The sequence below is a fragment of the Leptidea sinapis genome, chromosome 15 (genome assembly GCF_905404315.1).
Source record: "Leptidea sinapis chromosome 15, ilLepSina1.1, whole genome shotgun sequence".
Classification (NCBI taxonomy): domain Eukaryota; kingdom Metazoa; phylum Arthropoda; class Insecta; order Lepidoptera; family Pieridae; genus Leptidea; species Leptidea sinapis.
In genome coordinates, this window is record NC_066279.1 from 3401672 (window position 1) to 3422445 (window position 20774).

At 34.4% G+C, this 20774-nt stretch overlaps 1 protein-coding gene across 2 annotated transcripts in view; it reads right to left on the reverse strand.

Moving 5' to 3' along the window:
- The window catches only part of LOC126968368 (protein qui-1), a 127278-nt gene extending 107878 nt beyond the window's left edge, over positions 1-19400 (reverse strand). For both annotated transcript variants that reach the window (XM_050813353.1, XM_050813352.1), the window contains exon 1: positions 19221-19400. The gene's annotated coding sequence lies outside the window, so the exon portion shown is untranslated. The remainder of the gene's footprint in view (positions 1-19220) is intronic.
- Between the last annotated feature and the right edge of the window lie 1374 nt (positions 19401-20774).

Consider the following 20774-nt stretch of genomic DNA (forward strand, 5'->3'; position numbering starts at 1 on the left):
TTTCATTTAATTAAAACGGCGTAGAACATATTATTGATGCGTGCATAACTTAAAAGGGTCTTTGTTGGCACCAGGGGTTAAGACAATATTACTTTAGTAAAGGTCGCCCAGATCAACAAGTGAAACATTGTATGAGAAAATATATACAACGGAAAACATTTTCGGTGTTCTGTGAATAGCTCTTGTAAAATATCATTTATGAGAAACCCATAATAAACCATTTTGATTCCCCCCAGTATTAAAAGTTTTAAAATAAGAACTTGCTTAGCTCAGTGTGTTGTTTTATGTAAATAGCCTTTTGTTGTCAGTATTCGATTAGAATATAATAATTATTTCATAGATTAATAATAATCATAATATAATATTGACACACTCACAAATTATCTTGCCCCAAAATAGGCATAGGCCTGCACTATGGGTACAAGACAACAATATATTTAATACAATATACTTACTTAAACACACAGACTCGGAAAAAAACTTTCATATTCTCTTGTGATTCCTCTGGTGTTGCAAGAGAATGTGGGCGGCGGTGATCACTTAACACCAGGTGACCCGACCCGTACGCTCGTTTGTCCTCCTATGACATAAAAAAAAATCATCAAATAAATGATTGCACCTACCGGATTCGAACCCAGAACCTCTAGCTCAGTAGGCAGGAACACTAACCACTGGGCTACAGGGGTCGAATTAAAATAAGAAATCCAATAGAAGTGTGGCAGCATTGAAATAAAATGTAATTATTTTATTCGCAAGAAACATTGTACTTAAAATGTTAACTTAATATTATTATTATTTTTATTTATTAGTATCCGTTCACAAAAATCGTCACCTTTCTGCTCTTAATAGTGATTTTAATTATTATAACACTAGAAATAAGGGATTGCTTGTAACTAATTCTAGTAGGCTTCATAAGATACATAATAGCTTTAAGGGTAAATGTATACACTCCTATAATAAAGTCCCAGCCACTGTTCAGGCATTATCTATAAATAAATTTAAATGTTTTATAAAAAAATGGGTCTGTCGTAAATCCTATTACTCCACTGCTGAGTATCTAAATGATCGGACAGCCTGGGACTAGATTGTGATTATTTTATAGCGATAGAAATGACTGTACAATATTGTATATTTTTATTGAAAAGAGCGCAAAAAAAAAGAATGCTGGGAGAGTTTCTTGCGCCGCTTCTTCTCTCTCAGAGCGCCATTTTTTCCGAAGCGGTAGCAGTATCTAGTAGTTATTAGAAATGACATCAAAAAGAATTATAAAGGAATCAATTTTGAGAAAATAAATGCCTTTTATGCCTTTTATTAATAATCCACTGTGTTTAGTCAAATGAGATGCAAAATATGTTATCGAGTTCTCTACATGATTGTTACTGACGGACGTTTGTGTATATTGTTACATCACTTTGCATATATTGTAATAGAAATGATTTGTAAAAATAATTTGAAAATAACAATCTGTAATATCATTCAGTTTTGAAAAGAGCAAGAGCTTCCGAAGGAGCTGTAAGAAAAAAAAATGACAGATTTCAAGTGTAATGCAATTTACCTACGAAATAAAAATATTTTTGTTTATTTGTTTGACCCAATAAGAATACTACTTACTTCGCTTTTTTGCAAAATTTCGCTAATTAGGTACATTGATTATACAAATGATTTGAGTTTTCTTTAGTGTTAATTCCGCCAATATTTGTCTTTAAACAATTCGACACGTGTTTCGCCTCTACACGAGGTATCCTCAGGAAGTGTTGTCTCGCCAAAATCTGGCACGTGACTAAAAAATAGGTACATTGAATTATGCTCAAAGTACTAACACACTACTGTCATACTGAATATCGTATAATAATTACATTCAGTTCAAAACATATTTATTTTATGATAGTTAGACATGGTTTGAATGTTCAGAGACCAGTGCTTGAAATATGTAATGAATACCTGTGCTACAAGTTACCGGGCCCCCAAAGCACATGGTTATAAGGATGGAGCGGATTTACTAAAATAAATGTATTACATTTAAGCTTTATTAAATAAATAAAACTTAATTAGATAAAAAAGTTATTGACGTTAGTGTGGGTGATGGTTATATGTATGTGAGTGTGTGTAGTGTTTATGTGTATGACTGTGTATGCGTTGTAGAAAAATTTTATCAAAGGATGTAAGAAATATGAAAGGTATTCATTAAGTTATAATATTAATTCGAATTGACGCAATATCACATGAATTATCTTTTTTTAATGGAGAGGTTCTCCTCTTCCATTAAAAAAAGATAATTCATTCAAAAATTCTTCTGAAGCGAGCATACGTGTGTATAACTTGATGGAAAGTGATCACCGCAGCCCATACTCTATTGTAACACCAGGGAATCACAGGAGCGTTGCCGATCTTATAACGCGACGAATAAACTGAAGGGCGCCGTAGTTGGTGAAATTACTGGGCAAATGATACTTAGCATCTTATGTCTCAAATTGACGAGCGCAATTGTAGTACCACTCAGAATTTTTGGGTTTTTCAATAATCCTGAGCGGCACTGCATTAGTAATGGGCATGGCGTATCAAATATCATCAGTTGAACGTCCTGCAAGTCTCGTCCCTTATTTTCATTAAAAAAATGTATCAGAAGAGAGATAGAGAGATAGAGGCTTCGCACGACACGCCACAAGTTAGGATATCATCCCCACCATCTGTATGTGTGGCGGTCCTCAATTAGCTTTCTTCCTCGTACTACTAAGCTGTGGAATGAGCTTCCTTGTGCGGACATGGCTACCTTCAAAAAAAGCGCCTTCCTTGTGTTGCAAGAGAATGTGGGCGGCGGCAATCACTTAACACCAGGTGACCCGTATGCTCGTTTGTCCTCATATTCCATAAAAAAAAATGGAGTAAGATCAAACGGGCAAGAGGCTCACGTAGACATCCGCAAAAACAAGAGTCAAGAGAAGCGTTGCCGCAGTTAAAGTTGGAAGTATGTTTTATATATATGTATAGGTGTGTATTTTTTACTTTATCTACACCCATGCTTTAAGTCCTCTATTAAAGATTCTAAAGGAATTAGTAAAGTAAGCTTTGGTTAAACTATACTTATAGCGTTCCATTTTCATAAAGTGTGAAGGGTGCAATATGAAAATTTATTCCCAGAATAAGATTATTCCAGGAACTGTTCCTGACTAAATCAAAAAATAAAAAAAAGTGTGTGTATACTTATGTATGAACGCAAGAAGTTATAATTCTTTGGCGTAACAGAACAAATCCCTAAAATTATTTATTCGTCGTGCTATTCTACATAAAATAGTGAAATAAATTATTGAATATTAACGAATACGGCTGTATTAGATTAAACACTTTGCCTGTCCTAATAATGGATGAAGAAGCCAAAAAAATGTCGCAAACGTCAGAAAATTTCTGAAAACTTTTATTTTTAGAAGTCGTTGCGCGCGCGCCGGGTTATAGTCAAAGAAGTTTATCTTTAATAACATCAAAAAGGTACAAATGTCACTATGTTTTGCTTTTATGTCAACGTAATTTTGCAGTTATAAACCTATTTAAATATGATTTAAATATTCTTTTATTGTATTTTGGTTTGGTTTGGTCCTGTTACCAATGCCCTAAATAAATAAAACAACCAACCAATGTAATTTATCAGAAATGTGTCAAATGTCAATAATTGTTAATTGTAAATGTTTAAAAGACATATTTTGATAGCCAACTTCAATCTGTTACGTTAACGTTACTTCAATATGTTACTTTTGTGTAACAGTGATGCGCGTGCATCTTAAAATTTCACTCTCATCATTTTTTCATAACGCGCCTACAGAAGTATAGTTATACTTCAGAAATGCTACTTCTAAATACTCTTCAAAAATCAATCACAAACAAGTTCATAGAGGATTATTCAGCCATGCTAAGCCACAATCAAAATAGCTTCTATTTATTCAGGCTATGACGAATGACTGTTTCGGTCAGTTTGAGTTTATACGGACGTTACAGTGTGCATATTTACAGTTCAATGTTAACATAGCTCTGCCAACCACAGCTCAAATTGTGTGCCCTGTGATTTACTTTATGGATTTTATAACTGTTATTATTTTTATTTATACCATAGAAATCTAAATATGGGAGAAACTAGTAGAAGTGACATTGCCATGTTAAAGATAACCTGTGTTATTAATAAACGTTAAGTAAAAATATTCCAAATTTAAAACTTTTTGTCTTTATCTTACCTTTGTGACTACAGAATTACATGACAGGTAGAAGTAATTTTAAACTTGGACTAACTTGACATTGCTTATAAGATGGTGTGTAGACTGACAGCGATTAAGTAGTGATTTTGCATTAATTGGAATGTCAGACGTAAAACCACGCGTAAGCTGGTGTATTTCAGTATATGTCACATCGGAAACAAAACCAGCAAATATAGTAATCAAAATATTACATAAACTACTCACTATTTTCATAATAAAATATATGGCGATCATTTTCACTTTGAGCTTCTCAATTTATTCGTAATGCTGTCAATATGCACTCCATTGCTGCGCAAGTACCTCAATATCCGGAGCGTTGCAAGTGTATGTAGCAAGGGAATGTATGTATGTATATACGGCAGTTGAGCCGCAAATACTATTAGTAAGGTTACAATATTATCTTTGGATCTGACGTCGATGACTTCACATCGTCGCATTGTTACGGTGTGCAAAAAAAACCTCACTGGGATGTTATTATTATCAAATAAACATGGATTCATTTTTTCAGTTTAACAGATTGATGTAAATTTGTTACATTGTGATGCTGATTATAATGATGAAAATCAATGAAAAAATCTAATTTAAGCAAATAAAAGTAAGTAGGTATTTATGTTTCTGGCAGTACTATTATAGCGACACAGAACAACAGAAACTACAGAAGTAATACCAACAAAAGTCAAAACGTAACAATGCGAACATTTTACCAGTAGGAGGCTCCTTTGCACAGGAAGCCGGCATGATTATGGGTACTACAACGGCGCCTATTTCTGCCGTGTAGCAGTAATGTGTAAGCATTACTGTGTTTCGGTCTGAAGGGCGCCGTAGCTAGTGAAATTACTGGGCAAATGAGGCTTAACATCTTATGTCTCAAGGTGACGAGCGCAATTGTTGTGCCGCTCAGAATTTTTGGGTTTTTTGATAATCCTGAGCGGCACTGCATTGTAATGGGCATGGCGTATCAATTACCATCAGATGAACGTCCTGCTCGTCTCGTCCCTTATTATCATAAAAAAAATTAAAAACAAAGCAGTGACAACACAAAAATATCACGACATGTACCTACCTAACGGTAATGAAACTGCAAAACCGTACTGGCGCAACAGGCTAGCGCGAGGGGGTGAAAGGGGAGGGAGGAAACAGTAGGGGCTTCACGTTCCAGCTATGAGGCCGTGTAATTGGTACTTTTGAAATCAAATCAAAATCACTTTATTCATGTAGGTGACGAAAATGACCCATATGAATGTCCAAAAAGTATTTTTTTTCTTATTGAATCTACTTCTACTTCGTAAAGGGTTGAGCTAATGAGGAGAAGTAGCAAGAAACTCATTGCCACACTTTTAAATCAAGTTTTACATTTGCATCGTTTTACAAATCATATCAATTAAAATATAATATGTAAAGTGTGTAGTATAATATGTAACAAACATACTCAAACGTCAACATTACAGTCACCTTCTTATTAAGGCTTAAATGATGTATTCTAAACATTTTGTACGAGTTTTAAATTCATCATAGTGTGATAAACTATTCCGTGTGCAGATAATGATTAAGAATTAATAAAAGCGGACAAGAACGTATCCCAATTTTGCACCGAAGGTCCCGTACTGTAATAGTAATAAAAATAAAAAATTAAAGAGACAAAAATATATCAGCGAACATCATATTGGAATGAAACATTATCTAGATAAAAATAGTAAATCGATAGGATAATAGTTAGTTTCCTTTTTCGATTTTATTGTATGACAGAAATTCGTGTCAAATCTTGATCTATTAAACGTTTCGATAATCTATTACCGTTTCTATCAAATGAGAAATTATTGTAAAAGTAATACAACAATGTACACTTTGACGTTAATAATATATTACACGCTAAAATATGCGTATAAACGCATATTTACACACTACTACACTACCACAAAACTTTAATGTAAAATATAACAATTTTTAAAATTATCTCTTGTGCTACAAGACCTTGCTTCTCACCATTTCATGATTCATTGATATATATATAGATTTTGATTTGCCTGTGAAATTATATTACAATAATATAACAGTTATTTAAATAGCAGTATAATTTGAATAAGATGATTAAGAATCTTGATACAACTTTTACAACAAATAATTTGATTTAAATTACAATTCGATACCTAAATTCGTTCCTGGTCCTTATATACCCTTGTATAACAGGAAAGTACATGACTTAGCCAATAAGTGCCTTTAAAGAAGCTTAAAACTACAAAAAGTCTTCTTCTATCAGCAACCATTGATATTAGAAGACTTAGAGTGAGTATTCTTGCTTCAATTTACTATATTTTCTTTTGTAGCAATAGACTGGACCATCAAAACCGTAATACAATTCCTCGCTATGTAATTATTTGAATCTCGTACAAATCGGAAACAGATGCATTATATGTGGCTTATTATATGACTGCAGCAATAATAGTATCTTAAACGTTTTCTATAACTCAAAAATTGGACACGCACCAAACATTTCCAGCAACACAGCAGTATTCGCTGTTCCCATTCATTCATTCATTTATATATATGCATGCACACAACTTGGCAAATACGACGCCGGGCATATGCCACGAGGCAATTCAACGGAATTTGGAATTTCAGCATAGCAGGTCGCGCGTAAACAATTGCTAAAATTTAGTGTATCTGCAGAATTTGGACTTGGCTTACGTAGGACTGACCTTCCAAAACAAGTATTAACGGCGCCTGTTTGAGGAAATGTAAGGCGAGATAATCATCTTAATATTTTCAAGCGCACTCAGTTGGAGCGCAAATAAGTTGTATAGTAGTAGTAGAGAAAAAAAAGGAGTAAATAAAGAAGTAGGAAATAAAGCCTCTCCCAATGGCCTGAATGGGCCTAAGATGTTTTTTAAAATCCTATTTGTCTCTGTTCAATGAAATTAGGTTTCGATCAAAGAACATACACGTAGGCAAAGGCTATGTTCTTAACATAAACATTGATTATGTTTACATTCGTCGTCCTTTGGTACAAATGCAGCAGTTGTACAAGAGTTGGCATATTTCTAGTTCTTTATGGGTAGCCCTAAGAAGGCTTCGAAATTACATGACTTACTCCATCTAAGGATGTTGCGATATCTATGCAATTCTTTACGAAACCATCATTATGTTCATGATGAACTGGGGATCGAATAATTGAAATCTTATAATTTTTGAGAGACCTGTAAATGTTATACTCATGAGACTTATTTTTATTTGTATTATTGGGTCTTAAATAAACGCTATGGCGTATAAGTCGTTAGTTACACTTAACAGAAAGAAGCGAGGGTGCCAATTTCATTCTTCTTTATGTAATATCTCCAGTGAGTTGACCATAATATAAGTTATAATAGCACTGTAAAATTTACTTTTCCCAGATTAATCATTTTGTAATTAAGTAAGATGAACTTTATGGACATTTTTGTGACGGTCTTCTACTTAGACATGGTAAGACACCTTCAAGTTTAATATCATTTCAAACATTGGTGCACCAGTCAATACAAGCTCATAAGACATTTTGTTCTTTGCAGCCTGTTAAAAAGTAAATCAACTAATATTCTTCTTTTTTCTTAGCGATACGAGTCAATTCCAACAAATAATACAGATTACAGTTTGGATTTAATAACAGAATCTTTATATCTATAAATTATTTATATATACAGTCCGTAAAATATAGAAAATGATAGAAGCAAGTCCCTCGTCCTTAGAAGTATCTTAAACTCATTGTATTGATTTTAGTTTAAGAAATAAGTGAAACAGACGCGATGCTGCCCTGTATATCCCGGCAGGTACATAATTAATGTACCGTGCTATTCTCCGCCATTATTTATTCACGTTTCGTTCACGTTACCTCTAACACTTTTTGGTACAATTTCGTGATGATATATTATTAGTGTTTTGTATGTATAAACTAAAATGTTTATTCAATTCGACTCAATAGACGGTTTGTGTTAATAAATCTAAAAGTTAAATTAAAAGCATTTTTGCAAGAAGCTCTTATTTTTTTCTACATTGGCACCGACTTCAAGACTAGGGGGCACATACGAGTAATAGTATTTTATTAATATTAAAAGTTATTAGTTTTGCTTAAGAGGTGCATTAAATGAAATCTTTTATAAGTCAGTCAAAATCTTTTAGAAGTCGGTTTCATATCCCTTAACCATCACACTAACGAAAATACCCATACATTTGAGCCTTCATTCAAATTTTGCTGAGAATAATTAAAAAAACAATTTGTATTTCGAATTATTAATCTCGTCCTTGTGAGGGTTCAATTCAGTGTATTGTTAAGCACAATCCATTCTCTTCATTTTGCCGTGGTCTGAATTTGTATAGATATATTATTTAACCATGGTTACTTAGCACCGGGTACTATCTGAAATATTATCACGCAATATACGCTGCCTACGGCCATTGAAAATGAATTGTTGCGAGACTTGCACGAGATAACAATATACGTAATAGGTAACATATATCTTGTATAATATATTAAATACTTTTTCGATTTCTTGAAAGTTTGTATGGGGATGGAGTAAAATTTTAAGTAAGTGACTTGAAACTTTGCGTATGAACTCCTTATTACAATGCAAGAAAATGCATTTCAGCATTATAAAAAAAATCACTCCTAAAGGGGTTAAAAGGGGTGCAAAGTTTGTATGGGGATGGAGTAAAATTATAAGTAAGAGACTTGAAACTTTGCGTATGAACTCCTTATTACAATACAAGAAAATGCATTTCAGCATTTTGGAAAAATTCACCCCTAAAGAGGCGAAAAGGGGGTTGAAAGTTTGTATGGGGATGGAGAAAAATGTTAAGTAAGAGACTTGAAACTTTGCGTATGGACTCCTTTTTACAATACAAGAAAATGACTTTCAGCGTTTTGAAAAAATTTACCCCTAAAGGGGTTAAAAAAGGGGTGCAAAGTTTGTATGAACAGGTTTAGATGAAATTTGAAATAGAGATAGTTTGAGACCCGGGGAAGGAAATAGGATAGTTTTTATCCCGGGTGTGCAGGTTTGTATGGCGCTACAATATTTAAACGAGACCCACGTGGACGGAGTTACGACTCCGAAGCAGGCAGAAGCTAAATAGGGGTGCAAAGTGTGTATGGGGAAACTCTTTTTTTGAGCTTTAAAAATAAGGGGTTAAATAGATTTTTTTGACATTTGGTTACATGTATGGTATGGAGTGCCCACCTCAATTTTTGTTAGGGTTCCGTTCCCAAAGGGCAAAAACGGGACAGTATTACTAAGACTCCGCTGTCCGTCCGTCTGCCTATCTGTCTGTCTGTCTATCTGACTGTCCGTCACCAGGCTCATGAACCGTGATAGAAAGTTGAAATTTTCACAGATCCTTTTGCCGCTATAACAATAAATACTAAAAACAGAATAAAATAAATATTGAAGGAGGCTTCCATAAAACAAACGTGCTTTTTTAGCCGTTTTTCTCGGTAGGGTCTATACGATACATCCAAATAACACCGAGTGCTACCACCTACGCTTATTACTACATGAGGTTAGAGGGTCAACATCCTTGGAATATTTATAAACTGTCAACGGTATCCTCCATCCAACATTTCAATTAGCGTGTAACACCCTTGGACTACTAGAGAACGATAAACATTGGGACACAACTTTAGAAAAAGCTGCATTGTGCGATTCTCCTTTCAGGCTGCCTCTTGAATTACTTTCTTTACTTAATTCTAGACTTATTAAATCTTAATCATAGTGAAACTCCATTGTGCAATATCCCAAAACAAAGCAACGCAGCACAAGTGTTGCGCGATTGCAAAATTATAGTTTGGGACGAAAGCACTATCACACAACTCTTTTAATGAGCTATAAAAAAGGGGGTTAAATAGATTTTTTTGACATTTTGTTACATGTAGGTATGGAGTGATTTAAATTTCGAATTTTATATTTTTTGAAACGCTGCAAACATTCTTAGTAATAAAAAAAGCAATTGACGGGAAATCATTTGTCATTTGTTTTTTATCACAGATCCAAGTTCTCCGTACGCAACGAAACAGGACCTAGTGATTTCTGTATTTTCCCCAAAATCAAAGATTTGATGAGAGGTTCAATCAGCACGTAAAAAACATGCCTTAAGATCTGTGGTCGTCCTGTTTTAAAAAATGTTTCGATCGCATGAAAAAATATTTATAATGTGAAGTAGAGTATTTTGAAAAGCAATAAACTTAAGGCGCTATAGTCCTAAAAGGTAAATTTTTTAAAAATCTACTTAAAATACTTCTACAAATATTTTTTATTAGGTTCCAATTTTTTGACATGTTTATCTTCATTTCTTTATCTAAATTATCGCTGTTTCAAAAACACGATTACGAAAAAAAATCTCGATAGATTTATTTTTTGCCAAATAGTCTTTTTTATTTGAATTGTTTATATTATCATAAAACTATGCTATGCTAGCTATAAACACAAAACTTATTTTATTCGATAGTTTATTAGTATTTATAAGTTTTCATTGTGGGTTTTATCAATACGTTGTGTGAATTATTTTTGTTTGTAACATGTTGTTTTTTTCAAGTTACGCAAAACGTGACCTAAACGTACACATGAAATGAACAAACATTTGTGGAAGGTTGAAAGATAAATAAGGGATAGGGGTCAAAGGGTAAAATATGAGAACGATCGTCAATTCCAATTGTCATCCTTGGCCATTCCGAAACTGTCACACTTTTCTCTTTTTAATGTCTAATTGTTTAAGCATTAAATTATAAGAGTGTCATCTTAAATCAATTACCTAATATGAAAATATCGGGGTTGAGCAGGGTATCAACTGTAAAGTAGATCCTGTTGATGAAGCCACAATTTAGAGTTGAACAAGACGTACAAGATTTATCAACGATACGACACTTTGGTTCGAGTCTAGCATCGTTTGATAAATTTTGTTTAAAAATTTAATTTGTGTAAAAATAGAAAGACTCATAAAAGTAGAACATTATTTTTTTAGTTATAACAAAACTGAAAACACAAATTAAATGGTTAATAAAGATAACTACACTGATAAGAAAAAGTATTTTACAATCTTTATCTAAAGTAATAATAGCTATTTATAAGTATCTAATCCATATATGTTTATAATTTAATTATTTATCGATAGACCAACTATTTGGAGACTTACGATAAAAATTATTTCGATTTATGATAAGATTTGAATAGAAATAAATATTATTATAGCATGATCGTACTACTAACTACTTTACTGATGGTATACGATGATATATATCTTGTTTTTTATATTATAACGAATCACTAACATCCCATTTTACCAACTATTTTACTTTAAACTAGATTTTATTTTTAACTACTTTACCAGTGGGAGGCTCCTTTGCACAGGAAGCCGGCTAGATTATGGGTACCACAACGGCGCCTATTTCTGCCGTGAACCAGTAATGTGTAAGCATTACTGTGTTTCGGTCTGAAGGACACCGTAGCTAGTGAAATTACTGGGCAAATGAGGCTTAACATCTTATGTCTCAAGGTGACGAGCGCAATTGTAGTGCCACTCAGAATTTTTGAGTTTTTTGAGAATCCTGAGCGGCACTGCATTTTAATGGGCATGGCGTATCAATTACCATCAGCTGAACGTCCTACTCGTCTCGTCCCTTATTATCATAAAAAAAAACTATACAGTAACAGTAACTACAGACAGAGGAAAGAAATAAGTTTAAGCAGAACAATATCAAGTGACTGCATCCTTAACAAGCATTACATATATAAGGGCTCCACAGTTTCTGTTCTAAAAAACACAAAACACCTTGTGATATTTATTTTTTATTTATTTATTTATGTATAACAAACAAACAGTATTATGATATATATTAACAGAACTTAAGACTCACACTTTCACCAGTTAAGTTTTATTTTATTTTATTTGGGACACAAAACAATTACACACTAGATGATTACATTAGAGGAAGAAATAACATAAATAGTACTGAGTGCATAACCAACGACAATGTCCACGGGTTATTATTTAAGTGTTAGATAACAAGAAAGAAAAGTAGTTATTACAAACAGATGTTGCTTACAATATTATTATGATGTTACATATAAGTCTCCAATGAGAATATTTAATTTCATAACAATGAGATTTAAGTTTAAATTGAATTAAATAACATTAATTAAGTTGATGCTGTTTCAATGTGCTATTAATTGCTGATTTGAATTGTCGTTCCGATATACCTAATATGTCAACACTTTTAGTTAAAAGGTAACCAACGGTACGATAAAAACCACAAATCAAAAGTAATACAAATCAACAAATAATTACAAGCTACAATGTAATAGTTACAATGAGTTAAGGAATCAGAAAAAAATATAAGAATGGGTTTAAAAAAAATCAGTAATTATCACTAACCTCTGAGGTCTGAGAACATTAAACTTTTCATGAAATATGTCAATATTATGACTGTATGCTCTATTATAACAGCTACATGCCCGAATTATAAACCTGTTCTTTCCGTGTTCTTAGGCAACATCAAATATATCATCTTTACATCGTGATGTGGGCTTTCGGCAGCGAAATCCTATTTTACTTAATAGATTTGGAGAATCAGCTATATTATGTAATAATTTATATAATAATATTGGCTCTATGGGTGCGACGGTCTTTCAAAGAACTTAAATCGTTGGAGAGAAAATTGTGGTGTGTGGGATATAAATGTTGTTGGAATTCTAAATACTTAATGAATTTATTCTAGTTCTAATCATATAAACTCAAGGCTTTTATACTTATATAAAATTTTTTGTCAGCAAAATTTATTTTATAAATCGACTGTGAGCGGTCGCTCGATTCGTCGCCCCAAGGTGTGGTATCATTAAGAGAGACGCTTATGTTATAACCTTTACCACACAAACGTTTTTTTGTCATTATCATGTTGTACAAGCATAAACATCGTCTAACTAAGAAATTACTAAATCGATTTGACCGAGTACATGGTATACAAGATTATGTTTGCTCCTGGTGTTAACATTGCGATTAACACATTCTATGAAATCCGCTTGATTGTGTAACATACATTACGTTGTCAAGAATATATTTTGAGCCAAAAGTTAAAATGTAATATCTTTATTTTCTTCTGCATTTAATTTTTTAGGACAATGGTTTTTTTTTTATGGAATAGGAGGACAAACGAGTGTACGGTTCACCTGTTGTTAAGTGATCACCGCCGCCCACAATCTCTTGCAACACCAGAGGAATCACAGGAGCGTTGCCGGCCTTTAAGGAAGGTGTACGCGCTTCTTTTGAAGGTACCCATGTCGTATCGTCCTGGAAACACCGCACAAAGAAGCTCATTCCACAGATTTGTAGTACGTGGAAGAAAGCTCCTTGAAAACCGCACTGTGGAGGACCGCCACACATCCAGATGGTGAGGATGATATCCTAACTTGTCGCGTGTCGTGCGAAGGTGGAATTCGGCGGCAGGAATCAGGTTAAACAGCTCTTCGGAACACTCCCCGTGATAAATGCGGTTGAAGACACACAATGAAGCGACGTCTCTACGCAACGCCAAGTGATCCAGTCGTTCACAGAGCACTGTGTCCCCGACAATTCGAGCTGCTCTGCGTTGCACGCGGTCAAATGGATCGAGCTGATACTGGGGTGCGCCAGACCAGAGATGACAGCAATACTCCATGTGTGGCCGGACCTGCGCTTTGTAGAGCGCAAGTATGTGGGCCGGCTTGAAGTATTGTCGTGCTCTATTAATGACGCCCAGTTTCTTTGAAGCCAATTTGGCTTTGCCTTCCAGATGACCAGGAAATTGGCAATCGCTCGAGATTTCAAGACCCAGTATTCCGATACTAGGCGAGGCTTTGAGGGAAGTGTTGTCGAAGAGCGGTGATACGACAAATGGGGTTTATTTAGTGGTAAACGCGCAAACTTGAGTCTTCTGGGGGTTAAATTGGACAAGGTACAATATTCCCCATTCCGCGACCTTCTCAAGAGAGGACTCGATAGAAGACACAAGTTTCTCCCGGCACTGGTCGACGATTTCCCGAGAGAGACCTGCATGACCAGTGTATACGGCGTCACCAGTGCTGTCGTCTGCATAGCAATGAATGTTCGAGGTGTCCAACATATCATTGATATGCAGAAGAAACAGCGTGGGAGACAGCACACAGCCTTGGGGCACTCCAGCATTCACGGGTTTCGGGTTCGAGCAATATCCGTCGACAACGACCTGTATGCTGCGCCCAGTGAGGAAGCTGGAGGTCCACTTGCACAAGCTCTCGGGAAGCCCAAATGATGGAAGTGGTTATAAATAATAATAAAAATGGTTACAAATAGCACGAATAGCCCTGTTCTGCAGCACAAAGATGATATTGATATTAACTCTGATTGATTGAGGATTGTTCTCCGCTGCGCTCCAACTAGATACCGCGCTACCTAAAAACAATAGCTTTTTTACTACGGCAACTATTGTGTGCGTGGCATCTTTACACTAAATGGAATCTTTCAAATATTGTAATATACGCTTCGCGTTATTTTCATTGAAATTAATAAAATTAAAAGTACTTACTAATGATGATATTATGTGATCCCAGTGTCTTTCTCATTTCTTGTAGTACTACTTTTACAAAGTTTTACTGCGCAAGCCGGCATTTTAGTTTCAATTATTATATAGCAAAGTTTAACAGAACATGTGAGAAGTCAACGTCACACATTGTTCGAGACTGGATCAAGTACACCCACTTGGGTGTAGTATTACTTGCGGCATTTTGCGACTACGCCTGCGTTGTATAGTTGGAGCACAGCGGAGACCCCTGCCTCTGAAGGACGATCAAAATCACTAATCATAATGTTAATATATAAATTAACAAACTAGAATCATATACGTTACTTAGGTACCTATAGAAAAACTTGATAATGTATTAATATTTTAATAAACATGACAACTTATTAAACAAATACAATCTTAAAAGAATCCTTAATGATGACAATGAAACCGAAAAACATTATTCGTAGATAATTTATAATTCTCTCGCTGTTAGACAACCGATAAAAACAGGCCAGGAATATTAGTTAAGTGTGCGTGACAAGCTGCGTCTTACACTCGCGATTTGTATGACACTTTGTGTTAGTGTGCGTGAATTGATCAAAATAGAGGTTAGTTATAAAGACGGTTTGACAGCTGTCATAGTCCATCTAGACGTATTTTTTTTTAATGAAAATAAAGGACCAGTCGGGCAGTACGTTCAGTTGATGGTAATTGATACGCATACATAAGATGTTAAGTCTCATTTCCCCAGTAATTTCATACATTTTCATACAATTTTTCAGACCGAAACACAGTAATGCTTACACAATAGACATTACTGCTTCACGGCAGAAATAATCGCCGTTGTGGTACCCATAATTTAGCTGGCATACTGTGCAAAGGAGCCTCCCACTAGTAAAATAATGTAAGTATAAATAATAAATCTTTATTTAAGGTAACAAGCATACATAATTTACATAATAACGTTGACAGCCGCATTTGTCTCTCGGTCTGTGTCGCAGTTATCAGCGCCCAGACTTCAGGCAATTAAAAAAAAATTAAATGATCTAAGATATTATTTTAAAATCAACTCTTTTATTAACTATATATAACATGTGACGCAGAATTATTGTTATTTGTAAATGGGTTAAAATGTTGATTCTTTATATTTTATCTTAACATTTTACTCACGACAAAATACCAACCCAAATCCAAAGCTGTAACGTCATGTAGGCATGCGTATTTAGGTCGTGTTTATCTCTTTTTCAACGAGAAACAGATTTTATTCATGTTATGTTAACTAGTTTGGGAATATTACTCGGAACCTGAAATAGACTTTGTTATTTGATTTATGTATTTCGTTCTATATTTAAGTATAAGCTTCTGTCTTCGTCTGTAATGAATGATGGAAAACCAGTCTAGGCGAGCCTGCCTAGCAAAATAACGGTTAAAAATAAAACACTATGCAAGTACTTATAAAATTCTATTTTTAAATATTTTTTCAAGTCGGCCATTTTGAATAATGTTATAACAGCAATATTGATAATATACTCTGTGACTACGGTATATGAGATTTATTATATTAATAGGTTCTCGTTGGTTTTTATTTTTATTTTTTTTTTATCATTCGAGGATTGAAATACACTTAAATCCCTAGGATTTAAGGTTGCTTGCGCTAGTGCTTCTGCCCTCAACTCGTACCTAAAAAAACACGTGGTAGAAGTAAAAACTTCAAAAATATTGGCTTCAAGATAATGAGACGAATGTGAAAATTCGGGAAGAGGGTAATTTTAGGTTTTAGTAATGATCATAGCGATACAAAGTTTGATAATTAATTTATATTTTTATATTATTGTTGTTGGTACAGTGCGACTGCTGCACATTGTCAAATTTAATTTGGTCTCCAAAAACTCAATCAACGAAATCGCTGTATCCGATGCAAAATTTACATTAATCCTCTAAACTGCATATGAAGCCCTGGTACATGTTGCTTGGATAACATATGACTTCAACCGCTATGAATAACGTTACTATCACCGCTACCATTTTTTTGTTCTCCTGGTGTCTACGTAGTACGTCGAGCACATGACGTTAGAATATATTAAGGTCTACTCGCGTCATACATAAGACAATCTCTTCTTCAACTATGATCGCCTGGTACCAAAGCACTGTCTAATGCTTTCTATCTCATTCTGTCGCTGGCTGAATCGTATTCATTTACCTGTTTGTGTCTCTATCGTTTCACTTTTTCGTTTCATCGATTCTAAAGAAGTCTTACTTCAAAAATGAGATATGGAAATCGAGGATACTAGTTACAACTATGCCGAAGTCTTATTATATCCTCAAGATCTATTACTTTTAAGAGGCTACTTAGCAAAACTTCAAGTCGGCCCACATTCTAGCGCTCTACAAAGCGCAGGTCCGGCCACACATGGAGTATTGCTGTCATCTCTGGTCTGGCGCACCCCAGTATCTGCTCGATCCATTTGACCGCGTGCAACGTAGAGCAGCTCGAATTGTCGGGGACTCAGTGCTCTGTGAACGGCTGGATCTCTTGGTGTTGCGTAGAGACGTCGCTGCATTGTGTGTCCTCTACCGCATTTATCACGGGGAGTGTTCCGAAGAGCTGTTTAACCTGATTCCTGCCGCCGAATTCCACCTTCGCACGACACGCCACAAATTAGGATTTCATCCCCAACATCTGGATGTGTGGCGGTCCTCCACAGTGCGGTTTTCAAGGAGCTTTCTCCCTCGTACTACAAAGCTGTGGAATGAGCTTCCTTGTGCGGTGTTTCCGGGACGATACGACATGGGTACCTTCAAAAAAGCGCGTACACCTTCCTTAAAGGCCGGCAACGCTCTTGTGATTCCTCTGGTGTTGTAAGAGAATGTGGGCGGCGGTGATCACTTAACACCAGGTGACCCGTACGCTCGTTTGTCCTCCTATTCCATAAAAAAAAGGGCATGTTCTCTGTAGTAGTAGTACACGGTAGTTTAAAACACCTCGGCCTGATTCTGGATATATAGGTTCAGTACGGATCCTTAAAATAGGTTCATGGTGCTAAAAGTAAAAACAATCTGAAACTGTGTTACTTAAATGGCTCTTCAAACTTACTATAAGGTAGATCTGTAAAATATGCATGTTAATCAATTAAGCTATTTTTTAGATTTGTGTAAGCAAACACACTAGTAGACAACAATCCTAAAAGTTGTTATGACGTGATGAATGTGTGAATACAATAATAAGGTTTACTAAAATATCCTCCATGTATGCTTCGTCAGCCGATCATTTCCATTTTTATAGTATGAATAGACTTATACAAGCTGACCACGTTTCACTGTGATTTATTTCTTCAAAAATCACGAACTTTCCATTTAAACCCCGTTAGGGGAAAAGCAAGAAAAATGATGGTTTACGTGTACTACATTTATTTTGAGAAAGATACAGTTATTTGTAGTTTCTTACAGTTTAATTTGGAAATAATGCAGTATGGGGTGAATTAGCCAATGAAAAATACGTAGAATTCTTTTACCCCATTTAAGGAAACATAGTCCAAAATTTCAAGTTATTTGCTCCATGAGCATAGGATCAGCTTTGATCAACCAATCAGTCAGTCCGTCAGGATAAGTAATTATATAATAATGTATATGTAGACTTATTATTATATTTTTTTCGTCGTTCATTAAAGATAATATAGATATATGTATATATATATATATATATATATATATGGGGATGGGGAAGGTAGGAAAGCCCGAAAGGCTGAGAGTTTGTCGGATCAGATATCCGAACATCTGGATATTCCTGTCAAGGCATCAGGCCAACAATCGTAGCCGATGGAGGCTGTTAATATTCTACGGAGTCAGGATTCTCAGCAGTTAGGGGAGACGACGATGAAGAAGAAGAAAGATAATATAAATGTTTTTGCTCGATATGTAGGGTAACGTGACTTATAGCTGCTTTCAGGGTCCGATCTTTGGTAAAAGATTATTTAGAAATAATAATTTGTGATGCCTTCCGTAAATCGATCTATAAAGTAAATACTTATCAGTCACATTCAAACAAATTCCGAGCTATAAATAGCAATACCTCATCTCGTAGAGAAAATAAAATATGGATCACTAAAACGCTCCATAGATATTGAAATGCAAAATCTTGTAGGAAATTCAAGGGCCTTTCATAAGATGACTGACTATATTAGAAGGATTTTATTTTGTGCGAATTGCAAGATATATCTACGAAGATAGGAAGAAAATCAAAAAGTTTAAAATCGAATTACACTTTTGAAATTATGACAGAGAAAAAAATATTCAATGTCCAAGTTTTATGTAATAAGTAGGTTATTACTTACGTTTATCATTTATTCACAATTAGGTAATCAGTTTGTGTAAACATAATGGGTTCTAGTTTGCTTTATAAATAGATAACAATAATTTTTAAATTATATGCCGAAGGTACTCACCCAAATAACAAAGCGCCTTACGGAATCACAAATACACTTGAACTGTTAAACAACACAAAAAAACAAAATTAAATACGAGAAGAAGAGTAGAATAGAACGCGATTTTCACACGTTTTAATTCACTTTTAGAGTAAAATATCGTAATGAAAACTCGCGGCGTGCGAACGGGCTTCCGATTGAGCTGCGGAAGGTAGACTGCGGTATGAAGACGAGAGGGACGCAGGAGGAAGGAGGCCTCGCCTGCCCGCCCTGTGGGAACAAAACTGTACATTTCATTTCATCCCTTAAATATATCATTTTAAAACATTAACAAATTAAATCTACTGTAAATATATATTTGTACGCAAGTAAGTGAAATAATCAGTTTATATTTATATTGAATCTATGTAAAAATGAGAGCACTTCTTTTTATAAAATTTTATTATCAATATAAGCATAAGTTTATTTAAAGTTTTGTTTAACTTAGCTTTAGTGACTAGGTCATTTGGAAAAATGGGTTAATTGGATAAGTAAAAATAAATATGCACCAGTATTATAAATCAGTAACGATTCACAATAGGTTTTGTTGGAGGCATTATTATTATTGGTATAATTGTTTCATTGGGCTTAGATTGTCTAGTGCTCTAGCATTTAAATAGTGACAAACGATAAGTTTTTCTCGTAAAATATATATGTATATATCTACAAACATATATTATCTGTAGTATATTGTATTTTTAGTTTTTTAATCTAAGGTCCAGAGTGAATAAGGCAAGTGAAATCTAGTAACGAAAATCCTTAGAGGATAAAAGGCATAAAAAGGCATAAAAGGCATTTATTTTCTCATAATTGATTCCTTTAGAATTCTTTTTGATGTCATTTCTAATATCTACTAGATATTACTACCGCTTCGGAAACAAATGGCGCTCTGAGAAAGAAGAAGCGGCGCAAGAAACTCTCCCAGCATTGTTTTTTTGCGCTCTTTTCAATAAAAATATACAATATTGTACAGTCATTTCTATCGCTATAAAATAATCACAATCTAGTCCCAGGCTGTCCGATCATTTAGGTATGTATAGTGTATATTTATAGTACAAATACTGTTATGCTATTGAAATCAAACTAAACAAGTAATAATGCTAACACTGCCAAACTTACCACTTAAACATATATTATTTTTATTGCTATATACTATAGACAAACTTTTCAAGACGTTGTTACTTTGTTTTAAGGTTGTATCTTGAAGTTTCCAAACTTGTTTCAGCTGTGGTTTCAGCAGTGTTTAGAACATTCCCCTTTTCCGTATATTAATCCAACAAAATAATTTGTGCATAACAGGAAACAGCAGGTAAGTATTTTAGAGGCAATATTGACTAGCTTTTGATGGTCAAACAGTTCAAATTTATAATTACTCTATATTATTATTATTATCAAATTTAACTCAGGGAATATTGGAACTGCTTACAATTCAAATTCATAAACACTTTATTCATGTAGGTCACGGAAATGACACTTATGAATGTCAAAAAAAAAATTGTTATTGAATTTACCGCTACTTCGTAAAGGGTTGAGCTA